The sequence below is a fragment of the Zalophus californianus genome, chromosome 5, assembly GCF_009762305.2.
Source record: "Zalophus californianus isolate mZalCal1 chromosome 5, mZalCal1.pri.v2, whole genome shotgun sequence".
Taxonomy (NCBI): domain Eukaryota; kingdom Metazoa; phylum Chordata; class Mammalia; order Carnivora; family Otariidae; genus Zalophus; species Zalophus californianus.
The window spans coordinates 148,227,142-148,243,219 of NC_045599.1; the positions used below are offsets into that span (position 1 = coordinate 148,227,142).

The 16,078-nt window shown below is 57.2% G+C and overlaps 1 long non-coding RNA gene across 1 annotated transcript; it reads right to left on the reverse strand.

The window, feature by feature from the left end:
* Nucleotides 1-10,822: 10,822 nt before the first annotated feature.
* On the reverse strand, nt 10,823-11,910 carry LOC118356963. Its single transcript, XR_004820058.1, has 3 exons — nt 11,792-11,910; nt 11,482-11,551; nt 10,823-10,910 (listed from the first exon to the last, which is right to left on the reverse strand). It is a non-coding gene; the product is annotated as an uncharacterized LOC118356963 (long non-coding RNA).
* Nucleotides 11,911-16,078: the final 4,168 nt, after the last annotated feature.

Sequence of the window (16,078 nt, forward strand, 5' to 3'; positions counted from 1 at the left end):
GGACTCCATGTGCAACCCTTACCCACGTTACGGGGTGGTGGTAACCCATTCCAGGCATTAGAAAACCAGAACACCAGACGAGGGTCAGGCCGTGGACATGACGCAAGAGGCTGGTCAGTGGGGAGAAGACAGGCAAGGGAGAAATCATGGACAAATTGGAGTTTATCTCAGTCAAAACTTGCCCTCTGCAAGAGACATGATTCAGAGAGCAGGGAGGAAAGCTACAGGGGTGGAGACATATTCCATTTGTGCACAAAATGAGGGGCCCTTGCAGACTGAAGACAAGCAGCTCTGTGATCAAACACACGATGCAGCACACAATGGACACAAGATCTGAACAGACACTTGAGCAAAGAAGATGCACAAACATACACACACACACACAGATGTGCATTCATCCAGTGTGTGTGTGGGGGGGGCTGCAGAGCAACACATGAAAAGACGCTGAACCTTGGCACCACCGTGAGACATCAGAGCCCGCCAGACACACCTGTCAGGAGGGCTGGCGGCACCCAGTGCTGGTGCCCAAGGGGGCAGTGGGAGCTGGGGTGCGGGGTCATGCAGCCATGCTGGAAGGCAGGCTGTCGGCTTCTTACAAAGATGAATAGAGCCTCACCACCATACACCCCAAAGCACTCATAGATATTAACCCAACTGGTTCGAAATCCTTTATCCGTGTAAAACCTGCATGCACCTTCCCTGCTTTGTTCAGGAGAGCTCAACCCTAGAAGCCACCAACATACTCTTAGATGAACAGACACTGGAAATCCATAACACAGAATACAATTCAGGGACATAAAGGACTGCAGTATGGATGCGCTTCATGCCATGGAAGCACCTAGGCTGTGTTTGGCTCAGGGAAGGAAGCCAGATCTTATATGTTTGCATTCACAGGACATCTGGAACAAGCCAGACCACAGGGAGGAGAGGCCTCAGGGGCTGGGGGAGCGGTGCAGGGGGAGCGCCTGGCCACAAAGGGGCATTCAGAGTGGGGCGGTGGCTCCAGGGCTGGAGGGGCGAGCTAGGGGCTCAGTGATAATCCAGGAGCTGCCCATCCCCCAGCGGAAGCTTTCATGGAGGCAAATGGAAAACAGCAGATGAAAATAAACTCCATCACACTGTTTCTGAGAGCGCTGCTTGTCATTGTGTGGAGACCTGACCCCAAAGAAACATCACCCACCAAGGTGCCCCAAAGACCCCAGGTCCTGTGTGGCTGGATCCTGCATCTGGCCAACCTCACTGTGTGGATTGGTCAGACGAGAGTGACCCACCCTGCTCTCCCTTTTCCTGGGCAGCAAGCCCTGTTCTGTGGGCTCTCGGCCTATTCCATGTACAACACCCTGAGTCTGCCCACCGCTAGGCCTGCTTTCTCCTGAGTATGCGTGACCAACCAGGACACATAGTTAGGACTCCAGCTCCCATTGCCCCAGAGACACAAGGGAGGGACTCTCTACTCTAGGACGGAGGCTGGGGCTGGGGTGCAGACCTCACTGCGGGGGAGGGACAACCCCTGAGTCCCTCAGTGCTGGGGCTGACAGGTACTCTAGTTTGCACCGCTCTTGCCGGAAAACTCGGGCCTGGGTCCTGAAGAGTCAGAAATTACTAGGAATCAGAAACTGGTGAATCAGAAATTCAGATTACCCCTTTCTGCTTAAAGCTGTGGTAGAACAGAATTGGCTCCCAAAGAGGTTGCTCCACCTCCATTGTGCATTGCAGAAGGTTCCCTGGAGGAACATAATCTGGAACATTCCATGGGCTCCATGTCAGTCTCCTCATGGGCCCCTGCTCTTCCTGTGGGCTTTCCCATGTGCCACAGTCAGGCCCCCTACCTGCACTCCAAAACTCACAGGTCCCCTACAAACTGGCATACCTCACTGAGGCACCTCCTCCTTGTCTGAGAGAGGGGGCCCCAGCATGGCACCCACAGAGCTAGAGAGTGGGGCCAGGTGCTGCTGGTGCCTGAGCTGGTCTGGGTGGGCGTGTACCCTGCTCTTCTTGCCCTTTGGGGGCACCCTCTGTAAGCCTGGGCTATGAATAAGCCTTGGGAGCCTGGTGCCCATGCTGTGGGAGGGTTCAGAGGCAGGCGCGGGGTGGCCACCTTCCATGGGGGTCTGGCTCTTGCAGGAAGTAGGCTACTGCCAGGGCATGAGCCAGATTGTGGTTATCGTGCTAATGTTCTCATGTAAGGAGGATGCATTCTGGGTGCTGGCTCAGCTAATGATGGAGGAGAGACATGCCATGCACAGCAGGGACCAGCCAGGTCACTGGAAGGACTTGGAGCTCAGGACAGCCTCCTTGCAGGGCTGCTCCAACAGTGGGGCTCATAGTCAGCAGAACATGCTGAGGCACAGGTAGGGATCATAGTCACCAGATCTGGGTGAGGCCCAGGGGAATTCATAGGCATGAGGACCAGGTGAGGCCCAGGTATGATCATAGTCACCAGAACCATTTGAGGCCCAGGTTGGGATCATAGTCATCAGAAGGAGGTGAGGCCCAGGTTGGGATCATAGACATCAGAACCAGGTAAGGTCCAGGTGAGGATCATAATCATCAGAACCAGGTGAGGTGCAGGTGGGGTTCATAGTCACTAGAACCAGGTGAGGCCCTGGTTTGCCACATAGTCATCAGAACAATGTGAGGCACAGGGGGGTGGGGATCAGCAGCAGCAGGTCCAGGTGAGGCACAGGTTCAGATCACACAGCAGAAGTAGGTGGCACCTGGAATAGAGGCCGACCAGGTGGACTGGTGCCAGATTCCAGCTTGGCCAAAGAGAATGAGCTTACAGGTGGGAAGGGGAGGCGAGCTAGCCCCTGCCGCCCCACCTGGGGGCTGTAGGTCTCTGGGGGGCATCAGGAGCATAGGCCCGGTGACCCTCCCTGTCTCCCCGAGGGCTCTGAGATGGGCCTGCGCCCTGGGAGCAGGTTCCAGGGAGCAGCCTCCATGGGGCAGGCTCAGGGCCCAGGCTGGTGCTCAGTCCTGGAGGATGGGCCCCTGTGGAGGCGGGCGAGGGGAGAGCCTCAGGCTGATCATCGGAGGCCCCTCCCCACCCAGGGCTGCTGAGCACCAGCCCTGACATGGGCATCACGGGCACGGTGGGCCCTTGTGTAGGGCCCTGGCCTCAGAGACAAGGGACAGAAGGAGGTTTCTGCAGGACACACTCATGTGGCGGCTAGCGGCGCTCCCTGCTTAGAGGGGCTGTTGGTGGCAGTTAGGGTTCCGTGTCCTGAAGCTGGCTTCTCCTTCCCAGTTCTGCCCACAGGAAATGCAGAAGCAGGCCCAGCTCTTCTCCAAGGACATCAGGCAAATTGACCTGGACGTGACCCAGACCTTCTCAACCACGTCATGTTCTGGGACCGCTGTGGAATCAGGTGAGGCTGCTGGGCAAGCAGGGCGCTGGGTCTGCAGGGCACACTCCAGGTGTCAGGCGTGGCCCAGGGGCTTCTGGGTGGGGAACACGGGGTCTCAGAGGAGAGGGGGTGATGGCAGCAAACAAAATACTGCCGCATGGTAGAAGTGCTGTGGATGACCCAGGTGCCCCCTCCCCGCACCCCCAGTGTCTGGGGCGATGGTGAGGGTGCCCAGACGAGGTCCTTGCATCGTCCTTATGTGAGCTGAACCCCAAAGGTTGGCGTGGAGCTTCTTCCTGAAGAGCAGGGGACAGAGGGTGGGGGCCGTGGGTGGGGGGGCACTGTGGGGTGCTGGGGACCAGGGAGCACAGACTTGGCTGGACGACGACACACATCGACCAAATGAGTGTCTCACGGGTCAAAGGGACAGCCACTCTTGCTGTTTTTCTCTAGTTCTGCATGTTGTTGCATTTTTTTTTTTTAGACAATTCCATCTCATTGTAAAGATAGATATTATGATGAACCCCGAAATCCCATCCTGGGTCTAGCCCTGGTTCCTGTGCTCACCACATGCTTCCTCAGCAGCAAGTGTGTCCCAGCAAAGCCCAGACCTCGGGTCTACTTTCTCTGCTGAAATCTCCCAATGCATCTTAGAAAACGGGGATCCCCACTGGATGTGTGCCCCCCACACCAGCACCAGCCTGCAAGGATTTAGTGTAGCTCCTTAGTGTGTGGACAGTGTTCACGCCTCCCTGGCCACCTTAGGGTTCTCTGGACGGTCTGTCCTTATCAGAAGCCTGGGTTTGGTGTTGAGTCACTGGGTACAGGTAGAGACCCTGAGCTTGCGGGGCTCAAGCGGGAGGGATGGGAATGCAGTGTGCACCCAGACAGGGTGGGGTGCAGGTGAATAGTGGCGGGAGGTGGAGCTGTGTCTGCATGCAGAGCGCTGTGGCTGACTGTGTGTTTTAAAGCCCGGGGTCCCAGGAGGCTGACCTGGAGGGCCGCCAAAGTCCTCGCTGAGGAGCCACCAGGCAGGGGTGGACTGGTTTTCCCAGGGATGCCATAGACCAGTCTCATGAGGGGGGGTGCCTTGTACCTATGAACCTGGGTGGCCCCTGTAACAGTCTTGGTCTTCAAGGTGCGGCTGGGTCACACAAAGTGGACCTGTGACACCTGGTCCAGGAACCATAAGTCTGTGTATGTTTCTTACCCATCAATGTCATGAGCACCTGCAGGTAATCCTTGAGTCAATGGAGCAGCAACCTGGGGTCTTGGCCCCTCTGGCCCCAGAGAGCTCTGTGGGCACCTGTTGGCCCTGTACCCTTCATGGGCTGCTGGGGACAAGGCTGATAGTTCAGACAGGAGTGGGACAGGGGATGTTCAAGCTGGGAGCCAGACCAAGGACCTGCCCTGTGGGGGAGCTCCTGAGGGCAAGCTGCCTGATGCGGGTAGCCCTGGGGCTGCAGGATGAGCAGGACCCCGTTTCCTGTGTGTGGGAGTTGGGGTGGGGAGAAGGGGGGAGGGCTGGACCCCTCGGTCCCCCTCCGCCTCCCAGCCCCCAGGCCGTGTCCCACTCTGAGGCGGCTCTTCCTCCTAGGGCTTGAGGTTGCCTTCTAGACGCTGGTGCGAGAGATCCAGGAGCACAAGGTGGGAAGGCTGAGCTCACCCGAGGAGGGTGGCCCAGGCTGCAGGGGCTACAAGTCCCTGCTCCCCGTGATGTCCCTTCCATGGCCCCCTCTGACCAGCCCACTGGCCCTTCTGTGCCCCAGGAGCACAGGAAGGGGGCATGGAGGTTCTAGAAGCCAGGAGCAGGTGGGGACAGAGGAAGGAGCAGGGGAAGGAAGAAGGAAGCGCCGCAGGACTCCGGCCGCCCAGGCTCCCTGGACAGGCCCCCAGAGACGCTTTGCACAGATGTGGTGAACTGAGGCCCCCAGGACTCTGGCTGTCACTCTCCTCCCAGCCCTGTCCCGGCCCTTTGGCCACAGGTTGGGTCCCAGTCAATTATGGGATGGTCTGGACCCTGGCGTCTGGCTGAGATTGGAAGGCACTGGGGACCCTCAGCTTTGTGTCTGCCTGGAGGCCCCTCTGTGGGGACACCTGTAGGGACTGGGGAGGCGGCCTGGGCTGAGCTACCCTCTTCCCTTCTGGGTGTCTGTCCTGCGCTTCTTGCAGGGAGCTCTGGGCTCCACAGGAACAGGCTGGCTTTACATTTTAACACAACAACCCTTTATTGAACTGTTAACAGCAAGCAGGGGCTCAGAACCAAGGGTGTGGCCTTCCCCTGGGGAGGGAGACCTGCTTCTCCTTTAGAGGAAGGCTGAAATCACAGGGGGGCGTGGGTGCCAGTGTCCCCCTCCTTGGAGCCTCCTCTGACTCTGGGGGGGGCACATTTCCTGAGTGTGGGTCCCCTAGGAGGCGGGTGCTGAGGACAGGGGACCTGACCTGGAGCTCCAGTGTTGGGGTTCCCGGGCAGGGTCCCAGCACGTCTGCATGGCCTCGGCCTCTGCTGCCAGGTGACTGCTTGAGACCTGGCCTCTGGGGGCACCTGCCTCCTACTGTGGGGGAGGGGGAGGGTGGGCTCTCATTTGCTTGCCCCTGCTCCCCCTTAGCTGGGGTGGCCTGTGGTCCCAGTGCTGTCCTGGGTCGGAGCCGTGGATCTGTGGGGCATGCCCAGGTCCCAGGTGACCACACAAAACTCTGAGAGGGCTCGCCGAGCCTGGGGCCAGAAGCCAGGAATGGCCAGGGCCACGGGGGCCTTGTTCCCAACAGTCTTCATTCTGGCCCTGAGGGGGCTCATGTCGTCTCTCCCCGCCCCCCCAAGGGCCTGGGGCCAGGCCAGTTGAGGTCTCTCTGGCTCAGGGACCTGTGCCTCCTTCTGTAAGGGGAGGTTGCCGCTGTCCAGGAAGGCCAGTGTGACGAGGCACGGCATGGTGCTGGCTGGCCAGAGCCTCAGGGCCCCCGTGCTCAGCGTCCGCTCCAGGGGCCAGGGACCATCTAGCTGCCCTGTGGATGCAGAGGTCAGAGGGTCCCGGGCAGGTGCGGGGCCTTGGGGCTGCTGGCTCAGGCGGCCCTGGCTGTGTCTCGGCTGTGCCTGTCACTCCCCAGAGAGGGGCATGAGCTGCAGTGGCCACAGGACAGGAAGGGTGTCCTGGGTCCACAGCTTGCTCTCTAGTGGGCTGCAGGGACCCCGTCCCGGGAGTCCTAGGGGCTTTCTCGGGCCAGGACTGCGGTGTGGCCACTGGGGCGGCCCAGGCAGGTGTTGAAGGGAAAGGAACCCAGTGTTGTGGCTTCAGGCCCAATTCGGGGCCACCTGCCTGCATTCTCCTGGTGCCCTGGGAGGTTGGGGAGGGAATTCCATCACTGTGGGGACAGGTGGGCCAGCGCGGGGTCCTGGGCTGGGTGTAGCCAGGCCAGAACCTGAGCCCCTGGGGCCCCCTGGTGCAGGTGGGCAGCCGAGGGCTCTGCGGACATTCCCTCCTGGAGTGGCTCCTCGGGCTTCAGGATGGACAGGCCAGAAGGGGTCTGGCTGCTCATGTTGGGAGGCTGGGCCTGGGGAGGCCAGCCTGTCCACTGTGGGGAGCGTCTCAATGCTAAAGAAGGGAGGAGAGGCTGGGCACCTGGGAACTTGCTCCAGACCCAGGGGCCTCTTGGGGAACTCCCCAGGGCCAGCTGCAAAGAGGCAGACTGTGTTAGCGTCTCCAGTAGGCTGTTTGTCCCCAGCTGGCTGGGCCCTAGGGTGGGCTCATGGCGCCCTGTGTGTCCACCCTGGCCTGCCCCTGACAACAACCCCCCAGGTGCTGATGCCTAGCCTCTGCAGTGAGCGCCCGGATGCCCGCCCCTGGCCTGGGTTGCCCAAAGTTGGAGCAGGAGAGGGACAGAGATGAGGAAGGCCCCGGGGCTCTGTCCACTGTGTGCTGCCCCAGGAGGGAGCATTGGGAGGGGACGGGGTGTGGGCCTGGTGTCACCTCATCCTTCAGCTGGGCCATGGAGGCCCAAAGGTATCTGAGCACCACCTCATCCTCCAGGTCCCGGGGCTGGGCCAGGGTGTCCTGCAGAAACTCCTGAGGTCCTTCCGGGGCAGCTTCAGGAGGCGTTCTGGGCAATGGGTGTGAGTCAGACCCCGAGGGGCCCTACCTTGCTGCCCCAGGGTGCCTCCAAGGGGCAGGGACTGGGGGTCCAGCCGTGCCCAGGAGCGCCGCAGGCAGAGCCCTGGCAGGGGGAGGCCCCATGCAGGCTGCTCCTCTGTGGGGCGCCCCGCCCAGCCCCCCGGGGGCCACTGTCCTCCATGGAGGCCTGTGTGCTCCTTGCTCCTTAGAGCAGTGGGCCAGTGCCCTGCCCACCCCCCCGGGCACACCTGTGCTCCCACGGCTCACTCACTGCTGTGCACCTTGAGGATATTGTATGCCATGTCTGTGAGCATGCGCTCCCCATCCAGGATGTAGGCATCCCAGAGCTGCAGGGTGAGCGAGAAGGGGGTCTGTGGGGACGGCAGGTGTGGGAGGGGCAGCCTCGGCGGGGCCCATGGGGAGACCCTGCCACCGCCCTGGTTGCATGGGTCGAGGCCCCACAGCCCCTCCTGTGGGTGAACTTCTCCCAGGGAAGGTGGGGCTCCAAGGACTCCGGGTAGTAAGGGCCTGGCCAGCAGGACCTGCAAACCCTCGGGGCCACAGACTCTGCCCCACGCTCGGTGGCCACAGACTCTGCCCCACGCTCGGTGGCCACACGCCCCGAGAGGACACCAGGCTGGCTGCAGAACGGGCTGAGGGCCTGTCCACTCCCCAGGCTGACCTGGCCTTCCCTGGAGGATCCGAGTCAGACACAGTGCATCCCCCGACCACTTCAAGGGGGCCTCTTGGGTGCTCCAGGATGGGTCTGGGCTGCGTGCCTCAGCCTTAGGGCCTCCAGGTTGGGCCTGGCTGGGGTGGAGGTTAAGGCTGAGCTCGGCCCTCTCCGAGGGGGCCAGGGACCGGGTCTGCTTAGGTGGCCTTTACCAGTCGATGAAACACTGAAGGAACCACTTGGTGGTGTAAATGCCAGTGCGCGTCTGTTTCTCATCCTGACAGAAGTGGGAATGTGATTAGGACCCACGCAGCGGCCCCAAACCTCCCTGGGCCAGGGCCCCGTGCAGCCAGGTGGACACGCTCCCCACAGCCCCCGCTCAGCCCCAGTAGGAGGAGGAACAGGACACCAAACTCTGGGCAGCTTTGGTTGGTTCTGCTTGCCCCCATCCCTGCCCCAGGCCATGGGGACTGGCCTCTGGGGAGCTTCTACTCGCCAGGTGCTTCTTAAGCTTTGGGAGTTCTTCTGCTAGAACGAGCTCGTGATGGGCCTGGAATCTCAGTAGTCTGGGGAACCCTGGAATGAAGAAGCCAGAGAGGCCCCAGGCCCCTCAACAATCAGACCCTTCTTCCCCACCGGGGGCAGGGGGTGAGTCCTGGCAGGTGCCTCCTCTCCTGTGCCCTGACTCCAGGGTGTGCCTGCCCATAGCCCTCCAGAGCCCTGGCTGGCCCTCCTCTTCCCAGACAGCAGGACTGCCTTCCAGGTCTGGGGGAGGGGAGCGGGGGCAGAGGACCCTCCTCCTCACAGAGACCCAGCTGGGTGTGTGCCCTGGGTGAGGACCAGGCCCGTCTGATCCAGCAACTCTTTCCTGCCGTGGTTGCAGCAGGAGCAAGGGGGTCCCCATTGCAGCCCACGGGGAGGGTGACGGGGTTGTGCAGGGCCATCTCCTGGGCTTACGATCCAGGCTGGAGACCCACAGGAGCTGGAGATGTTGCCACTGGGCTGCCTCTGGCCATGGCTGACAGGGGTCCTGGGGGGCAAGCAGGCAGCCAGACAGGAGGCTGAAGGACCTGTGGGAATGCAAGAATGGTCTGCAAATGGGGGGGCCAGTGGCCATGGCTACAGGACCCCAAAGGCCCCCTGGGAAGGTGGTGCCATTTGCCAGTGGGGAGAAGGCCTGGGTGGGGCTCCTGGCTTGTCGCACTGCTGGAGCTGCCCTGCAGGGAGGCCGTCCCATCCAGGTGCCCTGCCGGCCCCTACCGTACATGGCCTGCCTCTCCAGAGCTGCTTGTCTTCAGTCTGCAAGGGCCCCGCATTTGGTGCACAAATGGAATATGTCTCCACCCCTGTAGCTTTCCTCCCTGCTCTCTGAATGGTGTCTTTTGCAGAGGACAAGTTTGATTGACAGAAACTTGTCCATGATTTCTCCCTTGCCTGTCTTCTCCCCACTGACCAGCCTCTTGCGTCATGTCCACGGCCTGACCCTCGTCTGGTGTTCCGGTTTTCTAATGCCTGGAATGGGTTACCACCACCCCGTAACGTGGATAAGGGTTGCACATGGAGTCCCACAGGGGAATGCAGCCGGGCCCAAGTCCACATAAGGAAAAGCTACTTTTGAGGATGGCAGCAGATCGCACTGATGGGGAAAATATTTACCATGAGGGCATTAGAGAAAGCTCTCGATCCTGTGCCCAGATGTGTCCTGGGCGGGGCCTGCCCCTCACATAGGGGCCCTTCTCTGTGAGGTGTGCTGCGCAGTGGTCATAGGTTGGATGGATGTTTGGGGTGTTGTCCGGGGACTTCAGGGCTGCTAGAGGCTGGCTCACCCTGGACCAGGCATCACAGGTCAGCTGTGACCCGGCCAAGGCCGTCACAGGGGCCACCCAGGTTCCGAGGCACAAGGCACCCCCTCGATGGAGGTACATTGGCATCTTGTCATGAGGTGTGTGGTCCAAGCCTGCCTGGTGGCTCCTCAGTGCCAGTATTCACTGCCCTCCAGGTCAGCCTCCCTGGGGACCCGGGCTTAGAAGCACACCGGCAGCCGCTGAGCTCTCCACACAGACAGAACTCCATCTCCTGTGGCGATCCACCTGCACCCCACCCTGTCTGTGCACACACTGCATTCCCGTCCCTCCTGCTAGACCGCCGCATCCTCAGGGTCTCCACCTACACCCCACCCTGTCTGTGCACACACTGCATTCCTGTCCCTCCCGCTAGACCCCCGCAACCTCTGGGTCTCCAACCGCACAGGGGGACTCTACAGGAAGCCTTTGGGAGCTGCGGCGGCTCTGGCCTAGGAGTGTCACTGAGGAGCACCCCTCTGCCCTCGCCCCAGACCAGACTGCCTTCCAATAGAAAGGATGCCTCCTTCCCAGAGCCCCTCACCCTCTGGAGCCCCTGCTGAACTGAATGGCCTCACTGTCTGAATGCAGGAGGCAGACGCAGGGCCCTCCCCAAAGCAGGCGTGGAGGCCGCTCCTCGGAGTGCCCAGGGGCCTGGCCCAAGGCCCAGCTCCATTCCTGCCCACTTCCTGGGTTTGCCTCCTGGGTCTCTCAGCTCCAGCCCAGGCCAGACTCTGGCCCTCGGAGGGCTCCAGGGAACGAGGCCTGAGCTGGCGAGATGGGTCCTGCACCGAGAGAGGCGTTCCTGCAAATGCAAGCCCCCGCTGAGATGGATGAAGGAGGGCCGAGTGACTCACTGCAGAAAGCCATGATGGTCCGTGAGCCTGCACAGCGAGAGCTCAGCATCTTCCCATGGGTCCCATGGAGACGCTGCTGGGCGTGCCTGAAACAGAGGGGGCCCGTGGTGGGGGTCCTGTCAGAGCCAGGGTCATGGGTGACAGGAGGGAGCAGAATGGCTCCTCTTTCCCCTGCATCCTAGGGAGCCCAGGACCCGCTGATAATGGCCAGGCAGGAGAGGCAGGACCTGTCTGCCCCATGGGAGCAGCCTGACAGCCCCACCTGCTTCTCCTAGCAACCATCCCTGCCCGGCTTGCCCTGCTCCTATGGGCAACAATACCCACTTGGGTCTCGTCTGCTGGACTCTGGCTCTGATCCCTGCCTGGGACATAACTGCTCTTGTTACCGAGGATTCCCTTTGGGCCAGAGCCGCTCCTGCCTGCCTATGACCCTGCCTGGGTCTCCCGTGCACCTGTTGCCTTTGAGCCCCGCCTGGGCCTCGTCGGCTACTGACGACTAGGTTCCCCGATGGACCCTCGCCTGCTACTGATGCCTCCCTCCCCCGGGTCTCACTTGTTCCTGACGACTCTGGGCCTTGTCTGGGCTGAACTCGCCCATCCTGGGCTCTGGTCCCCACCCCTGCAGTGGGTGCTTGATCGTTCCTCTCTGGGCCTCACCTGAGTGTAATTGGCTATGATGTTGGCCTGTTGCAAGGCCAGCAGGGTCTCTAGGTCCACTTTCATGGTGCTGTAACCAAAAACATCCAAATAGGACCCTGCATGAAAACCTCCAGAGAACAAACAAAACCTGGGCAGATCCCCAGTCTGTCTGAGCCTAGAGTGGAGAAAACCCTCTAGCTCTGGGGGGGACGAGCTGGGCTGGCGGATCCCACACGGGCAATCCCACTCCGTGGCACTCTCACCCCCAGACTCCCTTCCCAGCCGCTGTCCCCATACACGCTGTCACGCTGAGTTGACAGTCTCTTACCCCGTTACCAGGAGCTCACGGAGGTCCGGGAAACTGCTGACCTGATGCTTGGTGTGGCGTCCCCCAGCCCGGGGCCCGCAGTGCAAGGCTAGCTGGAAGGGCCGGCCATCGAATGCTCCTGCAGGCATTGGGGGGTGATCAAATGTGTCTCTGAGCTCTCAGAAGCACAGGTGACAAAAGGGAAAAAGCAACGAGTGGACATCACCCACACGAACAACTTTGGCAGCAAGAGTGTGAGCAAACCCCGCACCCTGATTGCCAGGATTGTGAATGGCCTGAGGAGGGGTGAAGGGGAGAGCAGGAGGGGCTTCGTGGTCCCTGCCGGGGGGGCATGCTGGCTCCTGGCCCAGGAGGCTAGGACGCGGGCAGCAGGGGGGCAGCCCTCCCCCCGTGGAGCTGTGGAAGGGCTGCACACCGGCTCACGGTCAGCGCTCGGGGGTCCAGGGTCCTCGGCCACAGCCCGGGAGGCCACGCCGCCCCCCCCGGAGCCGGCAGCCCCCACAGTGGCCCGAAGGGAGCGGGGAGCAGCGCACACTCACCTGTGACCTGTCGCTGTGTGAGCTGGACCTCCTGTCTACACGGGGCTCGTGGGGCACGCAGGGCAGTGAGAGTGTGGCCGAGACAGAGACAGAGAGCGCGAGAGCCTCCCCCTGCCCGGGGACACGGAGCCTAGTGCGTGCCAGGCCGCGGGGAACCCTGGGGCTCTACAGTTCCGCCCGACGGGGTCCCGCGTCATCAGTGCACATCAGCGGGGTCCCATCAGCAGCTAGCCCTTCACCCTGAAGGTCACGCTCCCAGGGAGGGTCTTGGCACCACGCATGGTGGCAAGGCCTGGCTTGGCACCTTCCCACCATCCTTAGCTCCCATGCTCAGGCCCTCAGGTACCTCATCCTTCTAGGTAGACTGTGTGTCACAAATGTCCTCCTGCCCCCAAGGGTTCTCAGCATGCGTTTTGCACTTCGGAACATTTGAGGGGCTCTCGGGTGTCTGAGTCAGTTGAGTGTCTGACTCTTGATTTTGGCTCAGGTCATGATGTTACAGGTTAAGAGACTGACCCCGTGTTGGGGCCTGGGCTTGGCTGGGAGTCTGCTTGAGATTCTCTCTCCCTCTGCCCCTCCCTCCGCTCGAGCTCTCTTTCTCTCTCTCAAAGAAATTTTTTCAAAAATTAACACTGAAGAACATTTGAGAAATCTTTATCATTTCTGCAAATGTTCCTTCATATCTGGAATGGCTGTATAATTGCCTTTCATGGATGCACTGTGATTTCTATTAGAAGCCCCTATTCTTTAATATTTCTTGCAGTATAGTCAACACACAATGTTATATTAGTTTTAGGAGTCCAACTTAGTGATTCCACAATTCTGTACATTACTCAGCGTTCTCCAGGAGAAGTGTGCTCACCATCTGTCCCCTGTACAAAGTTATTACAATACTATTGTCTGTATTCCCTATGCTTATTTTTTAAATTTCCAGACTTATTTATTTTAGAACTGGAAGTTTAGAGCTTTTCATATTCTTCATCTCTATTTTCCATCCCCCACCCCTTCCTCTCTATCAAATCAACCAAGGAGATCCTTCACATTAGAAAGAGAAAGGACAAAAACTGTATTATCATCTCAATAGTTGCACAAAAAGCATTTGACAAAGTATAGCATCCTTTCTTGATGAATATTCTCCACAGTGTAGGGACAAAGGGAACATACCTCAATATCATAAAAGCCATATATGAAAAGCCCACAGGGAATAGCATTCTCAAGGGGGGAAAACCAAGAGCTTTTCCCCTAAATCAGGAACATGACAGGGATGTCCATTCACCACTGCTGTTCAAGGTAGTACTACAAGACCTAGGCTCAGCAATCAGACAACAAAAGAAATAAAAGGCATCCAGATCAGCAAAGAAGTCAAACGTTCACTCTTCACAGATGATATGATACTCTATGTGGAAACCCGAAAGTCTCCACCCCAAAATTGCTAGAACTCATACAGGAATTCATCACATTGGAAGGATATAACATCAATGCACAGAAGTCAGTTGCATTTCTATACCCTAACAATGAGACAAAAGAGAAATTAAGGAATTGATCCCATTTACAATTGCACCAAAAGCCGTAAGATACCTAGGAATAAACCTAACCAAAGAAATAAAGTTTTGTACTCTTAAAACTACAGAATACTTATGAAAGAAATCGAAATAGACACAAAAAATGGAAAAACATTTCTACCCAGAGCAATGTACACATTCAATGCAGTCCTTATCAAAATACCATCAACATTTCTCACACAGCTAGAACAAACAATGCTAACGTTTGTATAGAACCAGAAAAAAACAAAACAAAACAAAACCCTGAATACCTAAAGGAATGTTGAAAAAGAAAACCAAAGCTGGTGGCATCACAATTCTGGACCCCAAGCTCTAGTATGAAGTTGTAATCACCAAGACCGTATGGTACTGGCACAAAAACAGACACATACGTCAATGGAACAGAATAGAGAACCCAGAAATGGACCCTCAACTCTATGGTCAACTAATTTTCAACAAAGCAGGAAAGAATATCCAATGGAAAAAAAGACAGTCTCTTCAATAATTGGTGCTGGGCAAATTGGACAGCCACATGTAGAAGAATGAAACCGGACCATTTCCTTTCACCATACACAAAAATAGACTCAAAATGGCTGAAAGATGTAAATGTGAGACAGGAATCCATCGAAATCCTAGAGGAGAACACAGGCAGCCAATTCTTCGACCTCGGCCGCAGCAACTTCTTCCTAGATGCGTCTCCAAAGGCAAGGGAAACAAAAGCAAACATAAAGTATTGGGACTTCATCAAGATAAAAAGCTTTTGCACAGCAAAGGAAACAAAGCCAAAGACAACCTCCTGAATGGGAGAAAATATTTGCAAATGTTTTATCAGATAAAGGGCTAGTATCCAAACTCTATAAAGAACTTATCAAACTCAACACCCACAACCAAAAAATCCAGTCAAGAAATGGGCAGAAGACATGAACAGACATTTCTCCAAATAAGACATACAAATGACCAACAGACACATGGAAAAAATGCTCAACATCACTCGGCATCAGGGAAATACAAATCAAAACCATGATGAAATAGGACCTCATGCCCATCAAAATGGCTAAATTTAACACCCAGGGAAACAACAGGTGTTGGTGGGGATGTGGAGAAAAGGGGACCCCTCTTACTGTTGGTGGGAATGCAAGCTGGTGCAGCCCCTCTGGAACACAGTATGGAGGTTCCTCAAACAGTTAAAAATAGAGCTATCCTACAACTCAGCAACTGCACTACTAGGTAATTATCCAAAGGATACAAAAATACTAATTCAAAGGGATATAGGAACTCCAATGTTTATAGCAACATTATCTACAATAGCCAAATTATGAAAAAAGTCCAAATGTCCATGGACTGATGTATGAATAAAGGTGTGTGTGTGTGTGTGTGTATGTATACACACACACACACACATACACACACACACCGTGGAATATCACTCAGCCATCAAAAAATTGAAATCTTTTCATTTGCAATGATGGGAATGGGCATTTTATGCTAAGTGAAATATGTCAGAGAAAAACAAATACCGTATGATTTCACTTATATGGAATTTAAGAAACAAAACAGATGAACATGGTGGGGGAGACAGAGAGAGAGGCAAACCATAAAACGGACTCTTAACTGGAGAGAACACACTGAGGGTTGATGGAGGGAGTTGGGCGGGGATGGACTAGATGGGTGATGGGTATTAAGGAGGGCACTTGTCGGGATGTGTCCTGGGTGTCATGTGTAAGTGATGAATCGCTAAATTCTACTCCTGAAACCAATATTACACTGTATGTTAACTAACTGGAATTTAAATAAAAACTTAAACAAAAAACCCCACAAGGTGAACAAACCAAAATTAAATTTACATTTATGTGTTGATTTGTAAGTCAGGCGTTTAAAGTGACTAACCATGGGGAGCCCCATCAATTTAATGGGCCAGGCTCCAGGAACCTGATGACAGCAAGCTCCCTAAATCCACCAACAGTGATCATGGCACGTCACCAGGGAAGAGGCATCCAGGAAAGTGCAGTCTTGTGCAGTCCCGCCTCGGGCCACCGGCACGCCCGTGCTCTGGTTACGATGGTCTGGAGGACAGCAGTGACGGCCCCGTTCCATGCCTAGAGTCACACTGCTTCTGTCACCCTCAGCAGCACTGGTGGGGTCTGGAAACCAGTACAGGCGGGATATCTGGGCTTGCAGGAGCATCCTTTCACTTCCCTGCGTTCATA